The sequence below is a fragment of the Dasypus novemcinctus genome, chromosome X (assembly GCF_030445035.2).
Source record: "Dasypus novemcinctus isolate mDasNov1 chromosome X, mDasNov1.1.hap2, whole genome shotgun sequence".
In the NCBI taxonomy this organism is placed as follows: domain Eukaryota; kingdom Metazoa; phylum Chordata; class Mammalia; order Cingulata; family Dasypodidae; genus Dasypus; species Dasypus novemcinctus.
This window is the reverse complement of record NC_080704.1, coordinates 40884829-40893519: the sequence shown is the minus strand read 5'-3', so window position 1 is coordinate 40893519 and position 8691 is coordinate 40884829.

The following is an 8691-nucleotide window of genomic DNA, read 5'->3' as shown; positions in this document are numbered from 1 at the left end:
TTTTTTCTAGAAGTTTTATGTTTCTTGCTTTTATCTTTAGGTTTTTGATCCATTTTGAGTTAATTTTTGGATAAGGTGTGAGATAGGGGCCCTCTTTCCTTCTTTCAGCTATGGATATCCAATTCTTTTAGCACCATTTGTTTGATTGGATTGTCCTGCCTGAACAGTGTGGGTTTGACAGGCTAGTCAGAAATCATTTGACCATATATGTGAGGGTCTGTTTCTGAACCATCAATTTGGTTCCATTGGTCTATGTGTCTGTCTTTATGCCAGTCCCAAGCTGTTTTTACTGCTATAGCTAAGTAATATGATTTAAAGTCTGGAGATGAGGATTTGCTTTTCATTTTTAGGATGTTTCTGGCTAATCAGGACTCCTTACCCTTCCAAATAAATTGGTGATTGTGTTTTCAATTTTTTTTTAATGCTCATGGAATTTTTATTGGGATTGCATTGAAGCTGTATGTCAATTTGAGTAGAATTGACATCCTAAGAATATTTAGTCTTTGAGTCCATGAGCATGGAATGTTCTTTCAGTTATTTAGGCCTTTTTTGATTTCTTTTAACATTGAGTTGAAGTTTTCTGAATGCAAGTGCTTTGCATTGTTGGTTAAGTTTATTTCTGACTATCGGAATTTTATGTCATATTTTATTTTCCCCACTCTTTTGACACTTTTAGTTACTTTTATTGATATAATCTTCATTTCCAGATTCTCTTCCACATCTCTCTCTCTCCTGTCTTTTCTTTTCAGGCTCTAGGACACCCTTTAGGATTTCCTGAAAATCTGGTCTCTTGCTTAGAAATTCTCTCAGTTTCTGTTTATCTGTGAATATTCTAATCTCACCCTCATTTTTGAAAGACAGTCATGCTGGATATAAGGTTTTTGGCTGGAAGTTTTTCTCTTGTAGGATCTTAAACATATCAGACCACTGCCTTCTTGCTTGTGTGGTTTCTGTTGAGAAATCAGCACTTAATCTTATTGGATATCCTTTGTATGTTCTGCATTGCTTTTCTCTTCCTGTTCTCAGAATTCCCTCTTTGTCTTTGGCATTTGACATTCTGATGAGTATGTGTCTCGGAGTTGGTCTATTCAGATTTTTTCAGATGGGATTACTTTGTGCTTCTTGGACATGGATATCTATGTCCTTCAATAGGGATGGGAAATTTTCTACCATTATTTCTTCAAATATTCCTTCTGCCTCTTTTCCCTTCTCTTTTCCTTCTGGGACACCCATGTCATGTATGTTTGCATGCCTTTTCCTGTTATTTAGTTCCCTGAGACTTTGTTCAATTTTTTCTGTTCTTCATCTGGCCTTTTGCATGTTCACTTTCAGAGGCCATTTCTTCAAGGTCACCAATCCTTTCTTCTGTCTCCTCAAATCTGCTATTATATGATTCCAGTGTTTTTAAATTTTCATTTATTGTACCTTTCATTCCCATAAGATCTGCATTTTTTTCTATGTATGCTTTCAAATTCTTCTTTGTGCTCACCCAATATCTTCTTAATATCCTTAATATCTTTAGTCATCTCATTGAATTTATTAATGAGATTTGTTTGAACATCTATGTTTAGTTGTCTCAAATCCTTTATGTCATCTGGAGGCTCATTTTGTTCCTTTAACTGGGCCAAAGCTTCCTGTTTCTTGGTGTGGATTGTAATTTTTTGTTGGTGCCTTGACATCTGGCTTATTAGAGTATTTATTCTGGGTGAAATTTTTCTCTTTAGTTTAGGGCCTCCTGCCCTTTCTCCTTTGCTGCTTGTGCAGTAAGAGCCAAGCATGTAGTTGGTGCTGTAAGCTGTGGAGGCTCAAGCTGCCCTCATTGTGCCAGGACCTGATGAAGCTACTTCCATCTTTCTCCCTTGCCAGGGGTAGGGACAGAGTTACAGCTGTGTGGAATAATCCAAGTCATGCAGACCTAGACTGTAGTTGCCCAGAGAGACTAATGAAGCTCCATGCCACTTTTCCCCCTGACTAGAGCAGGGATCAACTGCAGGAGTGGGCAGCAATCTATGCAATGAGGGTCCAAGGTGACCACATTTGCACCAGTAGACTTCCAATTTTCAGTCTGTCTGTGCCAGTGAAAGTTACCTGCAGTTGCTTGGATAGGTTGGTGCAGGGCCTGCCAGCCTCCTCCCTGCCAGAGGAGGGGCTGAAGACTAGGCTAAGACTGTAGGCAGATCTGGGTGAAAGAAACCAGTTCCTACAGTCACTGTGATCTTCGGTTAGCCCTGTATCCCCTCACACTGGGGACAGAGTCAAAGTGGCAGCCACCGGTCTCTTTTCTACTTGGGCTGATTCACACCCCACCTGTTCTCAGGATTCTATCTTAGCCAGCCAAGTCTATCAATTGGTAGCCGAAATCAGCAGCCAACCGTCTCCTCCTCCCCTGTTTTTGGGAAATGGAGCTTCCAATTCCAGCCACAGAACAGCTCCTGGGGCCACTCATGCCACCAGAATAGGATAATCACTGACTTCCATGGCTTGGCCAGTAATTTCCCAGAGAGGCTGGCACAGGACCCCACAGCTTCTTCCCTGCTGGAGGTGGGGCTGAGGCCTAGGCTAGAGCTGCGATCTGACCTGGATGGAAAGAAGCTGGTCCCCACCAACACTGTAATTTTCAGTCTGTCCCGCTTCCCCTCATGCCAGGTGTAGAGTTAAGATGGTGGCTTCTGGACTCTTTCTTACTTGGACAGACAGGCTCAAACTTTAGCTATTCTCAGGATTATACTTTAGCCCCCTGAGTTTACTCATCAGTAGCTGAAATTGATGCCTAACCATCTCTTTCTCCCCCATTCTTAGAAAGTTGTATTTTCAATTCCAGCCGTGGAACTGTTCTCAAGGCAGCTTCTGCTTCCAGTGGAGGATGGGCACTGGCCTTTGGGATGTGGAGCACTCTACTTATGAGTCTTCTCTGTAGATGGGCAGTCTCCTCCTTCCTTTCCTTCAAGTATGTGGCAGGATGCTCTTCTGGACTCCTGGAGCCCCCAAACAGGTGCTTCAGCTAGCTCCAGAGAGCTCTGGGTGTTTACTAACTTCCCTGTAGCAGGAGCTGACTCTAGGAGCTCCTTACTCCACTGCCATCTTGCTGGTTCTCTAAACATGTCTTTTTGAAGTTACTGATATTTAGCAGGAGTGGTTCTAGTTCAGATAGTTATTGTGCTTAGGAATATGCACACATGCTTTAAAATGCACTTCCAGAGGGTAGTGTTTGTGTGTGTGTATTTTGCCATAACTAAGAATTTATGACTTCTCTCGTTTATGACCTCACATACCTGAATCTGTGCTTCCTGAACTGCAATTCTTAAACCCCAAATAAATCCTTTACTACCTTGCAGCTTGGTTTGTTATTTCTTGGTTGAGAATCTCATCTTCGTATTGTCTATTTTGAGCTGTTAGGTTATCCATATGGTATCAAAGCTTTTAATTTTCACCTATTTCTTGTTTTCTTAAAACAGCATTGATCCTGTGAAAATTTTTGTAACTTCCTACTCAGTTCCAGTTTCTCTTAGGGAAGTCACAGGCATCTGTCAGGTGTTTTTCACAAGGTACCAGAGATCAAACTCGGGACCTCATACATGGGAAGCAGGTGCTCAATCACTTGAGCTACCTCTGCTCCCCAAGTGTATGCTTTTCTCAACTGTCAATTCCATTGTGCCCTAAGCAATGCTATGCTGCAGATCAGTCTCTGAAAAAGGTATTTTGCTTCTACAGATACATCCATGATAGGAGAAAGGAAATAAAATCATTATTGTTCTCAATCTTTCCAAAGGTTTCCATTAATGATTTTGTATAGAGCCATGTTTCTCCATGTAGTATTTCACAAATGCAGACACCCAGAGACCACCAGCCACATTCTGTGCCTTATTTTCCGAAGCCATCTTCGATTGCTTGCAGAATCTAGTGAGATGTAGTCAAGTGTGCCCACAGCCATAGAGAACTGGACAGATTCTTCATATTCATCGTTAAACATGACCCAAAGTCAGCCAGATACATGTGCCTAGTCATTCACACCTGACAACTAAACATTGTCAGGATTAATGCCTCTGAACACATATTGAATTCAATGGATAGAATCTATGCTAACCCATTTTGTGCCAATGTGGAATCTTGCCAAATCTTCTGGAAAATTCTTCAAATCTTCAAATCTAATAAACAGTCCCTATAAATCATCATCCACATGTAATCCATTATTGTACAAATGATTTCATCTTGAAAAGCATAGCGTAATGTGGTGTTCCATTGATGGTCATCTTTCCCCAACACATCAAGTACTTTGAAACAAGCAATCTGTGCATTTTTAAGCACTTTTCACTTGCTGAGGATTTTCGTTGCACGTTTCTTTTATTCTTCGTTTTGACAACCACCACTTCCCCCCAAAGCATCTATTCCCATGACTTCGTGTCAACATCTTCTTAATGAACCTTCATTTCCTTCAGCATGGTTTAGCCCTTTCTAGAAACTTGGCCACATGCCTTTGGCAGCACAGAGCCCCTATCTGCATTCAGGACACAGGCAAATTAGCACATTTAGTGGCATCTTGTCACGGCTCTATCTGTGACTAGCTTAGGGTGACATTGTGGGTTTTCTGCCTGTAGCACTGTGTCAGGGACATCATCTAGGGTGATTACAGAGCTGATCTTGTCTCTTCAGTGGCAATGCTTTTTCTACCCTGGCCAAGTGTGTGCCCCTCCTTGGCCCTGCTTCTCACAGAGAGACTACAGACCCTCCCTGTCCTAACTGTCCTGGAGAGGCATGGAGATGAGTACTGGGTGAGCCTGCCTGTCACCCTAGCCAATCAGCACATGGTTAAACAGTGACAAGTCAGGTCAGCCACAGTCTTTCATATCACCGAAACCTGGGTTCCCATTTAGTCTTGAGTTTTACTCCAGCAATGCTTCCTGTCCCACATGCCAGATTTCCCTCTCCCTTCTTTCCCTCTTCCTTCCCTGCTTCCTTCCTTCTTTCCATATTTAATGAGTGACTACTATAGTCTTGGCTTCTTTTGTCACTGAAGCCAGAACAGTAAACAAGGTAAAGAAACTCTGCCCTCATGGAGCTTTTAATCCAGTGATAAAGACAGGAACAAACAAAAAAAATAATAGTCTAATATGTGAAATAAGAAGTTTAAAGAAATAAAAAGAAAGATACATACATGTGAGACAGATGAGGCATCTCTGAGGATGTGATATCTGAGATGATAGTTTTTGTGAGACTTTAATGAGAAAATCCTTGCAAAGTGATTAGAACAGTCCCTGGCAAGTTGTAAAAACTGAGTAAATGTTCTGGTAATATTGGCGCCAACATTAGAATCAGTGTTTCAATTTTCCAGAAAAGCCCCAGAGGCTACTATAGAAATATGGGCTTTCTACTATTAAGAGAGTGGTTGGGTCCACCCTAGGGTATGTGACATCTTCATAGAAACAGACTGTTTTATGCAGGAAGAAAAGAAGGGACAGGGACAAGAATGAAATTGGCATGAGAGTAAGAAGTGCTTTGGATAACTTCAAATCATTTACATTGTGTTTGAGAATTGATAATTGTTCTTGTTTGAAAATGCATCTAATCTGGATATTCACACAGAAATCACCTAGCTTAAGATGTGTCAGAATGTTGAAATCCCTTACTTTGTACCATGGTTTCCGCTCCTGGCTGGGGAAAGGGAACATTACATCCTAAAATAACTTGTCATCAGAATGAAGTCTTGCTGCCTCTGAGGCAAGATAGATAGGGACCTACGGAGGAAGGGACAGAAAACCTTATAAGTCACACAAACACCACCTGGTAAGAAAAGCTAAGGCAATGGCCTGCTGAATTACATCAGCCTACTGATTCACACAAGCAAGTTAGGAAGTGGCAACTTACAACACACACCCAATGCCTGTGTTATCAGAAGGTAGCCAGCAACATCATTAGGTGGCGGGAAAGAGGGAAGGAGCAAGAAGGGCTCCACCACCCCTCCCCAATTCCATATTACCTCATGCCTCGTGGACAGTGGCCAATCATCACCAGCCAACATACCCTGCAGCACTTGTGGACAGCAGCCAGAAGCCAGTCACCACCAGGCAGCAACCCCTAAGCCCCTAAGAGAGTCAAACCACCCGATAGAGCTCCCCTGCTTTGTCTCAAATATGCCAATCAGTACAGAACCTGGAGCCCTGTACCTCACGAAACAGGGAACCCCAGGGAAAAGAGCACATGTCTCTACCTTGAGCATGCCCACACCCATGTCTCAGGTGTGTACCTATCTCTTTTCTCATTTCTTAATAAATTCCTTACTCCTTTGCCTACCCTACAGAGTGTCCTTGAATGCCTTTATGTGATAAAACCAACTACCTGGACACCAACTCTGATTTATATGTTCCCTGGTATGTTACATAGACCTTGCAAAAGATGAAAGTTATGTTTGGGGATGAATAAGGTCACAGGACTACTGAAAAGGCCAAAGAAAGTTTAATATTTTAAATTGATTAACCCCCAAAGTACAGTGTTTACTTTCAGGAAATCAAGTGTTGATTTCAACTGCATGTGTCAGGTAACCAGGAAGGTCATCAGAGTTAGGAGGACTTCAGGGTTCAAATATAAGTACAACTCTAAGGTTCATAGGTAGTAACTGATGCCAAGCAAAAACAGGTTCTTTTTTCCCAATGCATCTTTAAAACCAATTCCTTAGAAACCAGGGTTTCAAAGACAGAAAACATTTTATTGATTGTGCAAGCAATGGAGCACAGTGGCCCATTAGATATCTTCATTAATAAACACTAAGGGGCAGAACAGGAGGGAGTGGGTGGGGTAGCAAACCAGGATAAGTTACAAGGATTTGGGATAGGGGTAGATAGAAGAAAGGTCAGTTACAAGGTGTTAGAGTTTCCCCCTTACGAGGTTTACAATGATTAACAGGTCATAATGTTACTGGATTTTACCTAGGTTCTTGGCTATGCTGCAGAAATGAATTTCAAGAGCATGCCAGGTGAGTTAGGCCAGTAATTTGTTCAGACAGGGAGGGATGAGAAATGGGAGAAAATAATAGATCATGGGTCCCAGGTGAAGAGGAAGGGGTTGAAAAGTGCTAAAGAGTGCTGATTTACAAGCTACAATTCCCCATTATAGATTATCAATGCCCTGGTTTACTTGCATGGCCATGTGGCAGAGGAAAAATGGCAAGAGCGGTGCACAGAGATCAGGAATGGGTCCAGAGGCAAGAGAGCCAAGTGTGAGAGTGTTCAGTCCTCACGGTCTGATTTTTAAACCATTAATTATTCTACCCCTTTGCTGATGGCAGGGGAGGGGTTCCAGCTGTTTGCTGTTTTGATTGATTATCCCACCTATCAATCCCCCAGTGAGGAACCAGTGATAAAGTCCTTGGGGAATATCCGGGGCTTCTCCTGGCTTCCAGAGGAAGTCTTTCTTGTGAATGGCAGGATCTTGGGGGTGGGGGTCTTCCAGCAGTCATCTTAGGGGTTATTGATGTCCACGTGGACTCTTTGCCAGGTTCCACATCCATCTTTTGATTTCCTATCTTACTAGCCTGCTTCAATAAGGCTGTGACTCCATTCCAATAGATTGAGCAAGATGTTTACATGCAGAGGACAGCATATTTCCCCCCAAGGATGAGCCATATCATAGTGGGAATGGAACAAATAAGGACCCTCATCCCTTCCAGACCACCAGAACCCTGCATTCCAAAAATACCCTACCTTCTAGCCCACTAGCCCCAAGCCATGCAGGAGAAGAATTCACTTTTACAGCCCCTTATAAATCACAGGCTATATTCAGACTCTGTCTCCCCACAGACAAACGTTTCCCTGCCTATTGATGTACTGTATAAAGTCATATCCACCACCTTCCACGAGCAGGCTGAAGTCTATTCTTCAGACCTCCTCCATTGGGAGAGCTTCTCAATAAATTTCCTGCCTACAAACTTCAGTCTCTGGGTCCCAGTGAGTGCCTTTTTCTCTAACACAAAGTCTTTCATAGGGATATTAAATAGAGGTGGGTGGATTGGTTACCGTCCCAATAGTAAGTATGTACAGGGTGAGTTCAATTAGAATTTACCATCCCAATAGTAAGCATACACGAGGGTGAGGTTAAGTCTAGAGTAATCATAAACAGGGGTGGGACACTATAGCTAGCTTCAGGAATTTCAGATATTAACCTTTTGCTCTTTTATTATATAAAGGCATCTATATAATGATTTAGTAATCACAATTATTTGTTAATTCTTTACCCTTTGTTACAGTGATGTGGCATGGCAGAACTCTGTGGTCCTCCATTCAATTTTTTTCTCCATCCCATGATTGTTTAGACATATTTGTTATATTGAAAACTGGTTATATATCTCCTGCATTTTAGTACCCAGGTTTGGGTTGGATAACTTTAGAGCAAAGAAAAATTATTAACTGTTTTTTTATGAGAGAACTAAAATGAGTCATTAGAAGTTGAGATTAAGCCAAATGAAAGAATTCTAGTTACTTGGCTAGAGAAAAGAAAACAGTTTTATTCCTAATAGATAAGAGGTTGTTGTTTGGATGTGAGTGGTTTCCTCATTCTAGGATAGTTCTTTTCGACTTTTGCTGAGCATTGGAATTAATATGGCCTATGCATGAATTCAGACTTAACCTAATTCTGTATCCAAGTTTACCTAGTTTCTGGAAAGCCAATAAGTGATATAGATTCTACAGGCTTTGAATATTC